The sequence below is a fragment of the Danio aesculapii genome, chromosome 6 (genome assembly GCF_903798145.1).
Source record: "Danio aesculapii chromosome 6, fDanAes4.1, whole genome shotgun sequence".
NCBI classification, from domain to species: domain Eukaryota; kingdom Metazoa; phylum Chordata; class Actinopteri; order Cypriniformes; family Danionidae; genus Danio; species Danio aesculapii.
Genome location: NC_079440.1, coordinates 19,561,270 through 19,576,466, shown reverse-complemented (window position 1 = coordinate 19,576,466; position 15,197 = coordinate 19,561,270). Strand labels below are relative to the sequence as shown.

The 15,197-nt window shown below is 35.6% G+C and overlaps 1 long non-coding RNA gene and 1 other non-coding gene across 4 annotated transcripts; one reads left to right on the top strand and one right to left on the bottom strand.

The window, feature by feature from the left end:
- Positions 1-3,941: 3,941 nt before the first annotated feature.
- LOC130230065 (uncharacterized) lies at positions 3,942-12,517 on the bottom strand. 3 transcript variants are annotated; one of them, XR_008837902.1, is made up of 3 exons: positions 12,379-12,517; positions 4,513-4,575; positions 3,942-4,037 (listed from the first exon to the last, which is right to left on the bottom strand). It is a non-coding gene; the product is annotated as an uncharacterized LOC130230065 (long non-coding RNA). The 3 variants fall into 3 exon arrangements; XR_008837901.1 differs by lacking the exon at positions 12,379-12,517 and adding an exon at positions 6,539-6,808; XR_008837903.1 differs by lacking the exon at positions 12,379-12,517 and adding an exon at positions 5,029-5,346.
- LOC130231298 (U6 spliceosomal RNA) lies at positions 4,014-4,120 on the top strand. Its single transcript, XR_008838023.1, has one exon. It is a non-coding gene; the product is annotated as a U6 spliceosomal RNA (small nuclear RNA).
- Positions 12,518-15,197: the final 2,680 nt, after the last annotated feature.

Here is a 15,197-nt window from a genome sequence, read left to right as displayed (position 1 = left end):
AACTGGACTGCCCATTGTGAATCTGTAAAACAAAAATACTAGAACAACAACCTGTTAATTACTCAATACACAAACTAAATATGTCAAAAACACATATAACCAAAAACCTTTTCGGATTCAGTGATTTGCTTTCTAATTCTACGTAATAAAAACTAATGAACATAGGTAAACAAAACTGAAATCCATCATTGAAGTTGTTTAATTTTCCCACATTCGTTCAGTTAGATATTGTGTGACATGTTCTTATATTGCTTATCATTGTACATTAAATATTGGTCTGAAATCACATGCAAGTATGACTTGAAAACAACATTAGTACTATTTATTTGACTTTGAACAATGTTGTACTTTTGATAGTCATTTGTTGCTTTTCACTATTTAGAATTTGTAACTGAATAAATGCCTCCACATATAAGAACTTATATAACCGAGTGTCAAATGGTTTTCAGAAATGAGCACTTTGTTCTAACGTTAAAGCATAAAACGTATGTAAACACGTCGTTATACTGGAACGATACACTGACTGTATGTATTCCTTAATCAAGTCCAAACACTGCAATGTCAGCTCTTACAAATCTCATGACCAAGTTTGTTGGATATTACGTAACAATATGTTGTAGTATCTTGTTGTTTGCATAAATCACAAACCATATACAAATTTGAATCAAGTTGGCTCGAGTTAAACTTGCCTGTTGTTTCCTTGTAAACAGATCTAATCCTTTCGTGTTCCGGCTGTAGATACCTAATAATTTATGCGACGCAATATATTAAAGTGCAAATTTAAATTTAAAAACGCGACAGATTTAACCAATCAACACGGGACATGTCTCAGAGAGTGAGAGCAGATCTGTCTAAAAATCCACGAGACATATGCATGCCTGCAGTCGCGCGCGCGCTCAAGAATGCGCATGCGTACCGGATGTTTATTTTGAACGAATGGTAGGCTACTTGAATCTTAATACCCTGTATTGCACTTGACGTGTATAAAGCTCCCCCTAGTGTACACATGTCTGTAAACGGTATGCTCTTTGAGAAAATATTTGAATAATAATATTGACCAGCTTAAAAAATTAAACAATACAGCTCAATGAACAGTGACCAGCTTAAACAAAATATTTAAATACAATAGCATACTTGCATGTGATTTCAGACCAAATATTTAATGTACAATGATAAGCATTGACCAGCTTAAACAAAATATTTAAATACAAATAAATAAGTAAATAATGAAGACATAAATCCAAACAGTGAAGATCATCAACACATACTTAAAAAATGTTAGTCTTGCTTAAAGGGATGGTTTACAGAGGAATGGAAATTTACTTCCTATTCTCCGTTGAGTTCCAAACATTTATGAGTTTATTTTTTTCTGTTGAAAACAAAATAAGATAATTTGAAGAAAACTAAAAACCTGTAACCATTGACTTCTCTAGTAGGAAAAACAAATACTATGAAAGTCAGTGGTTACAAGATTCCAACTTTGTGTGTGTGTTCAACAGAAGAAAGTCAAATAGGTTTGGAACAAGTGAAATAATAACAGAGAATTTTCAATTTTGAACTAATAAATTGCAGGGGACAATATACAATCACATCAGATCATAAATAGTGTGTGAAATATTTTTTTTATCTTTGGTAAAAAATTTGGTAAATTCAAAATAAGTCATTAAGCCATTGGATGGCTCCAAGTGAATATATTTTAATTGTCATTAAATCCTGACAACACATTTATTACATTGTTATTACTACATTCATTAAAAATACAGCAAAACTTAATATGCTCTGAAGCAGTCCAGTATTGAAGACATTCTGGATGTCATTGCAACATCTTCTGAAATATCAAATAATCAAATTGATCCAGATTCTAAAATCTGGATATTAGGTGATATCAGTTCACTTCTATTGACCTACCACACTATTGACCTACCACAAAAGCTATTTCATTTTTCTTGCAAGAACTGCAGAAGAAAATGTATACTTAAAAAAAGGAAATCTGAGAACCTTCCCGAGAAAAGACTGATCAATGAGCTTGTATTTATAGTACCACCTGAGGAAAATATTGTATTCTGTCAAACAAAAGCCCAGACTTGATGTTATATGGAGCCCTTTTCTGACACATTACCTCAGTTAGACTTTAATAATTGATTATTTCATATAATAATTGTTAGTCTTTTTGGTTGTGTACTTTAGCACATTTTAAAAAATATATATATATTTGTGAATCATTTGTGGAATTATTGATTTATTTATTATTACATCAACCATCTGCAACAATCTTTATGTAACATTAATATTGAGAAATGTTTTGACAAAATTTGTGACAATTATACGATGTATGGATGGGGGTTATATTTTTATTATTATTATTATTTTTCTTTTACTAATTGTTCAAAATAATGTCCTGATACTCTTTGTATTCTTACATTCTACAAAATGTTATGTATATTTGTAATAAACACACTTAATTAAAATAAAATACAGCAATATTGTGAAAAATATTTAGAACTATTTATTTAGTAAATACATACATTAAAAACATTTATTTATTAAATACATACAGTAAAACAGCACATTGTGTAATATCACTTTCATTTTAAATACTTTTTTCTTTTTATATATATGTTAAAATGATTGTAGGGGCGGCACAGTGGCTCATTGGTTTGAGCTTCGGCTGGGTCAGATGGCATTTCTGTGTGGAGTGTGCATGTTCTCCCCGTGTTTGCGTTGGTTTGCTCTAAGTACTCCAGTTTCCCCCACAAGTCCGAAGACATGTCATGTGCAATAGGTGAATTGGGTAAGCTAAATTGTCCATAGTGTATGTGTATGAATGCGAGAGTGTATGGGTGTTTTCCAGTGATGGGTTGCAGCTGGAAGGGCATTCACATATATAAAACATACGCTGGATATTGTGCGGTTCTTTCCGCTGTAGCGACCCCTAAGTATTAAAGGGACTAAGGCATAAAGAAATGAATGGATGAATAAAATGTTTGTAAATTCTTTGATAGCACAACTGAATTTTCAGCAGCCATTACTCCAGTCTTCAACTTTACACAATTCATACATGCTGATTTAATGATCCAAAACAACAATCACTGTTAAAAAAAACAGATGTGTTTGCTTATTTTTTTATTCCTGCCATCATACATTTTCCAAAATTGTTTGTTTGATTATTAGAAACATTTAAAACAATCTTGTTTATATAAATACTTGTTTAATGGCCTAAAATAAGTTTATGAAAAAACAAAAAAAAAAACATTTCTTGCCTAAATGCTTCATATTCATGAGAGTGCTTTTTCACTCTCAAATAATTCCTATTGCTCTTTACCTTTTCAAATCCTTTTAGATGGTGAATTCTATTGATCATTTTGGTCATACTGATGACATTCTACATTCCCTACTTTCTCACTATCATTTGCTTTACGCTGATTGCATTATTTACTTACAGGCTACACACTGGGGTACATTTAGCCTAATAAAAGAATAAGAAAATAATGTAAAGCTTTTGGAAAGACTCCAGGAGGACACACAGAAAATACATCTAAATATTACAATGTTTGTTTCAAGCGGCTCCTCTGAGTTTTCTGTGTTTTGTGGTTTTCCACGCATCTCACAGTGTTTTCACTGATTTGGTGGTTGCGAAAGGAGCATTTGCTGGTCTTCAACCTTTTGTTCTCTTCATCGTTGATGGGGGAACATTCTACGCATGTCTGTGGGGGAGGGTGTGGAACATCGTGGCCACGGGTTCTTCCCGGTCACACTGAAACATCCAATCACAGCTAGCAGAGCGCAACCTTTTTTACATGTGGTATACATCTGAGAAAATATTAAAATAAACCTTTCACAAAAACTTTGGCTTGCAATTTTGCAGATATTAAGAGTTTACAGGTCTGTCTCACCAAGGTATACATTAAAATGTGATGGTAGTTACTTAAATAAGGGGTTTATCAACTTACCACCTCTAAGATACATACCCATTATTCCATGGGATATATAGCTTTTCTCCTAGCTCTCAGTTCGTGCTTGCTTCGGCAGCACATATACTAAAATTGGAACGATACAGAGAAGATTAGCATGGCCCCTGCGCAAGGATGACACGCAAATTCGTGAAGCGTTCCATCTTTTGTTTATTGATTGATAATTATTGATTTACAGAATTGTTTTTTATAATTTCTAATGTATCTAGTGAATAAAACTGTTTAGATGTGCAGCACGCAGCGCATCCGCTAGATGGAGGCATTGCACTAGCAGCCGCGCCTTAGAGCGTCTCCCGTTCACAGCACGCTCTAGTTAAATCAAGTTAAAATAATAGCAACATAAACATATTTTTTACCCTAAAACATATTAGCATTGATTGCATTGACCATCCTAATAATTTTGACATTTATAAACGTTCGTCCATCATTAATAAAAACTTAATCTTACGAACAATGCTACTCAATAACATCAACGACGAATTCACCTATGAATAATTACAAGCATAAATTCTGACGTATAAAATAGCTGAAATGCACTTACCATCACTTGTGTATAGGTGACTGAAAACGTTGCGTCGTTGTTCCTCGTTCTTTGTAAGTCTACCTGAAAATGCAGAGCAAAAAAATCTAATTAAAGTATTCATTAGGTTAAAAACGTATTTACGTGACAAGATTTAGCATCATGATGATTTAACAGGTAGAAATGCATTAAAATCTGCGATCAATTCAACTAAACAATTGACACGATTCAACCTAGCTTAAATATGCTCATAATCATTGGTGTTATTTGCTGGACTGACAAAAATTGCGTCGGTAATTGCTGGTTATCAATATTTTGTACAAAACAAAAAGCAAGTAAAAGTAACAATAAAACATCTTGTTTCCTGCAAAACTTCTTCTGTGAGAGCTTGAAGCAAATGTACCATCGTCATATCATCGTCCGTTCGACGACCTCTACAGGGATTCAGCCTTGAATGATTTCAGTACATCTACTTGTTAGCCTATTTGTACACATTTTTGCGTCATATTTCCTTGTCTTTTTCATTTGTAGGCTTACCAGAACATCGAAAATGACATTTAATATGTTGTACTTCACCCATCAAAAACCAAACTTGTGTTGGAAAAATTGTCGTCTCAGGAGCTGTCATTCCATACGCAGTCACCACACGTGCTGTGGCCATAGACTGGCTGTGGCCTGTGACTCCGGGGCGCCCAAAAACTCTCGCCACCTCTGTGATTTTGCTGTTGACATTATTAATTTAAATGTACTTATGTAAATTGCCAATATTTCAATAAATAAATAAATAAATAAAATGCAGCCACTAAATTATTGTTGGTGCCACTGACGTAGCCGATTCACTACCTCTCCCCCTCAGCGCTGGTTCAACGCTGGTGGTAAGCAACTGACGCATGCGTGCAGAAAACCATTCTCGTGCGCTTCACGCACTCCTGTGTGAATCCCGGTTGTTTACATGCACGCCGATAAAATACGCGCCGCTCATGCGCCGTGAAACCGGAGGAACAGACTTACGTGTCTGTGTCGACACGCAGAGAGTTTTGCAAGTCGGCCAAGCTAAAGTTTATATGATATGAAGTTGATGATGTAACTTTCACTAAGCATGGCTATAAAGCAGAAACGAGGGATAAAGAGTCAGGAAGGTAAGACTTCATAACATTAATTCTCGGCCATGAGTCGGGTCTAAGACAACAGATAATTCTATAAAACTTTTTTTTTTGTATTCTTTAGAATTGTCATTATTAATATTCATGCAAAAGGTTTCTTAAGTGATCTTAGCATATCACTCCAGTAACATTTAGGATTGAATTCTGTAATTTATTTAGAATAATAATTGTATAATAATATTAATAATAATTGTATTTATTAGAATATAAATAAATTGTTATATTTATTGAATAAAAATCTAACAATTTAAGGGGGGTGGAGGGTATATGGGGTGGTTCGCCCAGGTTGTCATTTAAACTAGAACCGCCACTGCCCTACCCGATCATCGTTGACAGCAGGCACACACCTTTAATAGACAGCAATGGCAATTTAATTTACCGGAAGATACATCAATAGAAGAAGCTGCATTAATAATGTTGTGGCTCAAAAAGGGATATAGATAAATGATATTATTAGGGTCTGTATAGTGAGTGTGTGTGTATATAGTAATTCCTTTTATTCAGTTTGTTCATTTGTTTGTTTTATTAATTAACTCATTAATCTTAATTAATTTTAGACATGGCATATATACTGTATGCTGTACAATAAAAGTATGTGAAAAATAACAAAAGTTATTTATATATATATATATATATATATATATATATATATATATATATATATATATATATATATATGAAAAGTGTTTTTAAACAAAATATTGATTTTTATTTGGTTCATTTTCTTTTCAGCTTACTCCCTTTATTAATCTGGGGTCGCCACAGAGGAATTAACTTATCCAGCACATGTTTTACGCAGTGGATGCCCTTCCAGCTGCAACCCATCTCTGGGAAACATCCATACACACTCATTCACTACAGACAATTTAGCCTACCCAATTCACCTGTACCGCATGTCTTTGGACTGTGGGGGAAACCGGAGCACCCAGAGGAAACCCACGCAAACGCGGTGAGAACATGCAAACTCCACACAGAAACGCCAACTGACCCAGCCGAGGCTCAAACCGGCGACCTTCTTGCTGTGAGGCGACAGCACTACCTACTGCGTCACTGCGTTGCCCTGCAATATTTCAAGAGAAATTAATTAAATGAATTAAAACCACATTATTTCATTTACCAGAAACAAAAATATAACATTACACTGAATTCATTATTTTTTTGTGTGCCACCCCAAGATTTGGTGCGGCCTCTTCTGGAAAATTTTCTGGGGGCGCCACTGCTGTGACTAAACAGAAAATACAGTGCTAGAGTGGACGCATTGTTTGGGTACTGTACAGGATCGTCCCAAGTCACAAAATTCATTCAATTCATATCGGATAATACGCATATGTATTGTGTATTTTCACACACACATGCCTATCTATAACATATGATGTAGCTATATGTACCGTTTGTAAGAATGGAACATTTGTCAATTTATGTAGGCCTATCATTATTTTATGGTAATGATTTGGGTTTTTAATATTGCTTTTTCACAATGTTGTTTGTTACTTTGAAAAACAAAACAAATTTCTTTAAGCCACAGTAAAATGTTATTTCTTATTTTTACAAATGAAAGTTTCTTAACAATACGTGGCGATCCATACAAACACTCATTCACACAAACTCATACACTATGGCCAATTTAGTTTATCAAATTCACCTGTACAGCATGTCTTATGGACAGAACGGTATGGAAAACCGGAGCATCCAGAAGAAACACAGGATCAACTGCGGTCACTGGGAGAACAGGTAAACTGTGCACAGAAAGGTCTCTTGGTCCAGTCGGAATTCGACCCAACCAACAATTGCTGTGAGTCGATGGTGTTTTGTATAGCGTTCTGTTAACATTACCACTTCTGTATTGTTACTACATCAAGACTCGTCTCGTCAAAGATGATTGTTTCGCTCGAGACGTAATGGGGCCTAACGTCAGTGAGTGAACGTGGACAACAGACGCTGAAAACACGTGACGTTTGTTTGCCTAGAGGTAAATAAAACTGCGCCATATTTATTATTCGCACGAACACCGAGGACTTGAAGACAATGGTTGTTTCTCAATTTCAAAAAAAAATCTGAATTTGTGAAATTTTGCATTACCATACTATGTGATTTGAAGCCATTTTATCAGATTATTTAAATAGCTATATTGGAAAGAATTGTGTTTTATTATGTAAAGTGTTTATTTTATTACTATTTTAGAATGATTGTTATAATTTTGTAGGGAAGTGCATTTGCAACATAAACAAACACATGCATTGGAGGTTTAAATGAAATAAACTGCTTTGTGGGGGTGTTTCTGGTACTTCCAACAGTAATTTGTCAAAAAAAATGTATATAGAAAATGTACAACAACTTTGTGAACATTATACAAAAGACAAAAGGTCTTTACATTTAATCCATAATAAAAAAAAAAACTGTGCACGAATAACGTTACTTCAAAAAGTCACAGGAGAGTTATTTTAAAGCCTTGTATTGTATTTCAGCTTTTGGAAAACAATAAAAGCAGTATTTGTGTGAAGTTTACAGCACTTTTGCAGAAGATACCTTTATGAAGGAGTACTTTGAACAAACAGCTCATGGGCCAGTTGTTTTCTTATTAGTTTTGCCGTTTTTCCCTCATAACCTTTTCTTTTTTTGTTCTTCGTAGACTCACTGTTCCTACTTACAGTTCTGTTAAGAAAAGTCAGAATTGTTAGATATGAACTCAGAATCACAAATAAACTCAAAACTGTGGAATTAAAGGTCCCCAAGCTTCCACAAATCATGCATAGCTTGAACTGAAAACTTGCTCTTTTTCCAGATTTTGGTATATTCATTCTTGTTGGACATTTGGATTTCTTGAATGGATCACACCGTATGCACTCACTCAAAGTTTGTTTCAAGTAAGTGGATGGCATGCTGACAAAACACTTAGAGATTAAGCTAAATCAAACATACAGTAGCTTCATTCTACCTGAGAATCTGTCTTTGTTGTCATTGTTTCCACATGAGGGCTCTGCACGTCTACATGAATGCCCTTAATGGCTCCTGTCTGCTCATTGGTTTTCTCTACTCAGGTTTGAGGAATTTCTGGCAGGAAAATGTATCACCTGTGAGGGCCCCTTCACATGCCCACAGAATATAGGTAATCTCTCTCTCTCTTGCTCTCTCAATACTTGCTCTCTTTCTCTCTTTCTTTACCACTCTTCTGCCACCAGCCGGTTGTCTTTGATCCATATTTTTATAGTTAATATTTATTATAGTTAAAAGTTCATATGTTTCATAGGCTATCCATAATTTTTTTCTTAATTTTTTATTTCTTACTTTAGTTTGTCCAGTTGGTGTGTGGGCAGGGCATGCGTATGTATATATATATATATATATATATATATATATATATATATATATATATATATATATATATATATATATATATATAATATATATATATATATATGTATATATATATATATATGTATATATGTATATATGTATATATATATATGTATATATGTATATATATATATTTATATTCTTTTAAATGTTATTCAGTCTTATGGACATTAATATTTTGTTATTTTGTGATATGTAACTTTTAATTTTATTTGTATCTAATGTTATTTTGAAGCAGTAAAAATATGAATAATGTTCTGGGCTGACTGTACTCATAGCAGCCTATGTTTTTTTATTATTATTTACTGCAGCCTTTTCTCGCAGCCCCACTCTTTTTATTTTCTCATACCTTAACCATAGACTGTAAAAGAAATGGATGTAGTATATGTGACGCCACCCATAGGTTTTTGAAGAATGCAAAAGAAGCAAACAAGTAGGCGTGGCGTGTTCGCGCGTAACTGCATCTACCGGGAATGATAAATAAGGCAAGGAGCGGAGCGTGAGCAGAGTTACAAACGCTTGCTAGCATTTGCTTAGATGGCCTTTTTCTTTGGAAGAAACGCTTAATACTTCAATACCTGTGACTCGTGTGGTGTCTGACCACATGTGCTTGGTTGTACACTATATCACTAATATGTTTAGTCTTTTAAAACACTGTGTAATACATTGAGCCACTAAACATTGTCTTATGACATTTTTCAACAGGAGGAAAACGCAAATTACTTCCAATACTGTGTTATCAGTCTGTGTTAGTAACTGCAAGGCTATTTATGAAATCCAGGCATAACACAGTATTACAACGTTTCAGACGACTGTTCTATAGCCTACAGCTAATCAATCTGTCAGATTCTGGAGTCAGGGTGTCTGCGGGGTCTTAAAAGTCCTAAAAGTGATAAATCAATTATGAGAAAGGCCCTTAAAGGGTATTAAAAAGTCTTAGTCCCGTTTTTTGTGAGGTCTTAAACTTTTTCTTCAAGTGTTTAACTCCAAACGGCATAAATATATTTATTTTCCTCGTTTGATTCGGGCCGGGTGTGCCTGACCAAGCTCCTCTGTCTGGGTGATGTCATGTAATTTGTAACAAATGCGGAAAGTGATGTGACGCTCTCCACATGTAGCGAAACCATAGAGCAGGGCTATTCAATTGGCAGGCCACGAGGCAATTTGTTCCGGCCCTCCAATTAGTGTGACCAAGACATCAAAAATAAATATAGTTCAGTCGAGAAACGTCGGTTATTGAATGAAGTGACGTGCGTCTGTTCAATACAGCACAAGCTGCACTTGAAGGCTGCACAGAGAGTGAGTCACCTGACATTGAGTGAGTGGCGCGGACAGACAAAAACATTTGGATACTTAATCTTAAAGGCTTCTCAACGCTGCATTTCTGTTGCACAGAACAAAACTGCCACAACTAAACAAAGTTATGCCACGTGTGCACTAGTTTAAAGTTCCGAGCTTATAGCTACACCAAGGCTAATCCGCACACACACTTGATTAACTATAGTAGCGGGCCATTCACATTTCACGACTTTTCCGCGCGCAAAATTCGTTATTTCCAATATTAGAATATATGCCAATATGCACGCGCAAGCGGAGCCTTTTAGACGCACCGAGTAAAACGTCTCACGCCGTAGCGGTGAGAGTTTTGCATGGCTTTCAGTGCAATGTAAACAAAGATATGCTAGACGAATTATCACCCATTATTAAAATGATTATGTATGTATGAACACAGATGATAACAAAAGTTCATCTAAATACTTACCTAATATACAGTAAAGCTTAAATTTTCATTAGACACAATAACCGTGAAACCATGATTATTCTTCAGACTATATAATTGTACAATTAACAGCAACAACAGCAGTTCAAAACATAACATATGAATGTTTCTAAATGTAGAAGCCTACTTAAGCAATGCACTGCTTTTGTTGTGCTCTGAAATACAACATTTGAATGTTGAAAAAGCCACATTGTACAATACAGTGATATTATGTCGTTTCAAAATACAACATATATACAACATTTTAATGTAGAAAAATAGGCGACGCAGTGACGCAGTAGGTAGTGCTGTTGTCTCACAGCAAGAAGGTCGCTGGTTCGAGCCTCGGCTGGGTCAGTTGGCGTTTCTGTGTGGAATTTGCATGTTCTCCTGCGTTAATCCGGGGTCGCCACAGCGGAATGAACCGGCAACTTATCCAGCACATGTTTTACACAGCAGATGCCCTTCCAGCCGCAACTATCTCTGGGAAACATCCATACACACTCATTCATGCACATACCACTACGGACAATTTAGCCTACGCAATTCACCTGTACCCGCACGGTCTTTGGACTTTGCACCCGGAGGAAACCTACGCGAATGCAGGAAGAACATGCAAAATCCACACAGAAACGCCAACTGACCAGTTGAGGCTCGAACCAGCGACCTTCTTGCAGTGTGGCGACAGCACTACCTACTGCCGCCACTGCGTCGCCTAAATGACAAATGATCTTAAATATAGAAATAAGAATAAGTATATAATTTCACTCACCTGGGAAAAGGAGACCACGTGTATGATTTGTAAGCACAATTAAGTGCAAACAGCATACTATAGTATCTGATAATTTTAGGAAATTATTCCAAAGGCAGTTGTATGTGTAAAGCCACATTAAACAACACAAAAATATGACGTATTTGCCGAGTTCAGCAGCTAATCAGCTGGAATTAGCTGAGGTGACGAGACAGAGAGCAGCGAGACTTAGCTGTCACTCAGTGGCCATGCCCTTCATTATGCAGACTTAATCAAACTTAATAAAACGAAATGGATGAGTTATAAAAAAAAATTCACCCCTCACAGTTGTCATGAAGGGTAATAATAGCTATATGCACCAAAGCCATCTTTTGTACCATGCTGTAAACATTTTTTTATCAGCTGTAAAATTGGCCAATTTACCATTGGAGTCAGAAATCATCTGGATTTCCTGGAGCCAGCCCCCAAAAGCGAGTCGATGAATTGCAGTTTTAGTTACTTCTGTATTGGCTTCCCGAGGGAGAGTGGGAGGTTGCCGCTTAGCCTCAACTCTATTTCTGACTGTGGCACCTCGCTCAAAAAAGCAACCTGTTAGTGATATGCGAGCAAAAACAAGAGCTAAAATGGATAGAGTGCACACAGGCGGCGCTGAAAAGTCAAGAAGTCCATTATAAAAGAAAGCTCACGAAACTAAGCAGAGGACATTTTTCCTTAAAACCAGCAATGGTAGGCCTACAGTACAAATGAAGACGATGAGGTGGAGTCGTATTCTGGCAAGAAGCTGATATTCGACACAACACCGATAAGCTAACGTTACACTATGTAAAACAACATTGTCTGCAAACCACCTTTTATCATACCTGTCAACATTCCCGGGATTCTCCCGTATTTTACAGTTCTATCCCGCTGTCATCTCGTAAAAGTATTTTCCCGTATTTCTCCCGTATTTTTTATCTTCCTGTGGAGAGCCGATCCTCTCTATATGCAACCCATACAGCCGAACCACCAGGGGTCGCCCCTTGCTCTTAAATGTCAATCTGTTCTGTGCTTTCATTTCATTTAGTCATGAAAACACTTTGAAATAAACATAAAAACGGCGCGATTCATTTCCTTTTCATTACAGGCGCCATTGCCCCTATGCAATCCTCAAAACAGTTAGTTCATGTAACGATGCATGACTGTCAGCTGATGCGCTCCATAGTGATAAATAAATCACTATCACTGTTTCCCAAGCGGATTCTGTACGCACGCGATTTGATGTGGAGCTCAATTGGACACTGGGTTTTGGGTGGGGTGTTTGAACAGACATCTACACGTCATCATCATAATAATAAAGATAATAATAAAAATGTTAATTCCGCTGTGGCGACCCCAGATTAATAAAGGACTAAGCTTAAAAGAAAATGAATGAATGAATAATATTAATAAATCTAGGACATGTCGATCTTGTTGGGTTTTCTTTTAAACACAATAAATTTTATCTTAAATGAGCATAAACAGTTAGGAAAACAATCAAATGCTTTCATTATAGATATGTGCATTTTTAAAGTGACACCTCTGGTATTTAATGTATACAGAATGTTAAAATTATACAGTGAAGAAAAGATGAATGAGATTTGATAACTTGATTCAATTTCTTTATAATAGCTAATGATTTAAATGAGCTGAACTGTTTGATAATTCATTTGCAGCTTTTCTAACGTATACTAATTATTATATCCCTTGTAAATAATAATAAAAACGTATTACTGACCGTTTCAGGGAGTATCCCTTATTTTCACATCCCAATGTTGACAGGTATGCCTTTCGTGTTTATGTATAATTAACTTTTTTTTTGTACTGTATCTGTTCAGCAGCCCCTGGTCCAGTTTGTTGCTAACAATGAAGAGGCGGGCCCAGTTGCATTGCTCACCACCAGTCATGAGCCCAACACTACCAGGCCAGGTAGGATTACTGAGTGAATTTTAGAATTAGTATGGAGGACGAAACTTGGAAAAAAATAAATAAATAAAACAATAAATATGCAAATAAATTAATAAATGAATATATATACACAAATTCCTGCATATATAAATAATTAAATTAATTGCACAAATGTTGTGGGACATGCTTGGTTGATCCCCTCTCAAATGTTTATAAATTTTTTATTCATTTTAAAATAATTCTATATTAATTGAATGTAGTTTTCTCAGCTCAACGTGCTACTGAGAGGGTGTCTATTAATTATCAGAAGTTGGTCTTTATGCCATCATTGTTGATCATTTGAAAAATTTTGCTTTATAATGCCCCTTAACAGGCTAAATCACACCTGACAAGTGTTGATTCAGCATTGTTTGCGGGAGATGAGTGAAGTCAACAACAGTTACCATAGACTTGAGAAGGCTAGCTGACACTGTTGAAATTAGCAGTACGCTATCAGCTAATTTTATTTTCTTCAGAGTAGATTTATGAGTAGATTGCACTTTTGATATGGCTGTTAATCATTTTATCCTCACAAAGCTTGAACAGGTCACTCATTTTAAGACATACGACTTCAATCAACCAATGATGGCTTAAAGACTGCCTTCTGCTGATTGGTAGACATCATTAACTTATTATATCTTATATGACACTCATTAGCATGCTGAGCCAATTTAAATATGGAACTACGATCATGAATAAACGTTTGAAAGGGGGGAGTTAATCAACTTATGGTTTAGCATTTTCTTATTCTCCCAACATTTATGGAACTTAATTATTTATACTTAATTATTTATATATAAAGATTTTCATTTGAAGCCTATTTTCTCACTTTTCCCTAACTGAAACCGACATAAAAGGCTGCACCTAACACCAGCAAAGACTATATAATACACAAGATATGTCACTTGGATCTTTTTTGAATGGGGAAAAGTGTAACGGTCAACATGGTGAATAAAGACCCGCCTTCTAGTGCAGGAGCTAATCATCAAACATTATATAGTGAATAAATCCAGCCTTCTAGTACAAGAGCCAATCTCCGGGGGAGGGGCCTCAGACCAGACGTGAGTTTCTGCAGACTTTGTGTCATTTGGACGTTTAGAAATGAAACTAAAGAGACTGACGTTGTTTAATTTATTGGTGATTCCTAATATAAAATTCAGTCGTAAGCTTGGCAAGCAGGTTTAGAGAATTTGATGTTTCCCCATTCAGACAGAGTGCCCGAGCATACTGCCCGAGAGGTGTTTCAAACATGGCCACCGAGTGAAGTGACTTGCCTCAAAGGAACTTTGACACCAGTTTGTGGTCCTTCTAAACATTGTTTTTAACTCAGGGTAAAAAAAAATGCACCTGTAATTTGAAATGGGTGTTTGCATTGCTTTTTACCCTGTGTTTAGAAACCATGCTTTTGAGTAGCACCACATTGCATTGCAGTGCTGTGTTTGTTTAGTGTGAAATGAAGCTGTTTGCTTGTTGCTGCTGGACAATTAGCAACAGACAGCCAATCCAAAATGAAGTCTAAAGTTTTTTAAGTACTGGCAAGACACTGTAAATGCAGTGTAAAAATGCTGTATTCTGTTATTCCAATCAGTGATGAATATGAAAATGAAAATATTCTCCCAGGCTTTATTAAAGTTTGAAACATCTGTTAAAGTGATATTTCTCTCCCAAAATTAAATGTTACTCAGTAGAGCTTGCACAATATTAGAAAAATCTGACA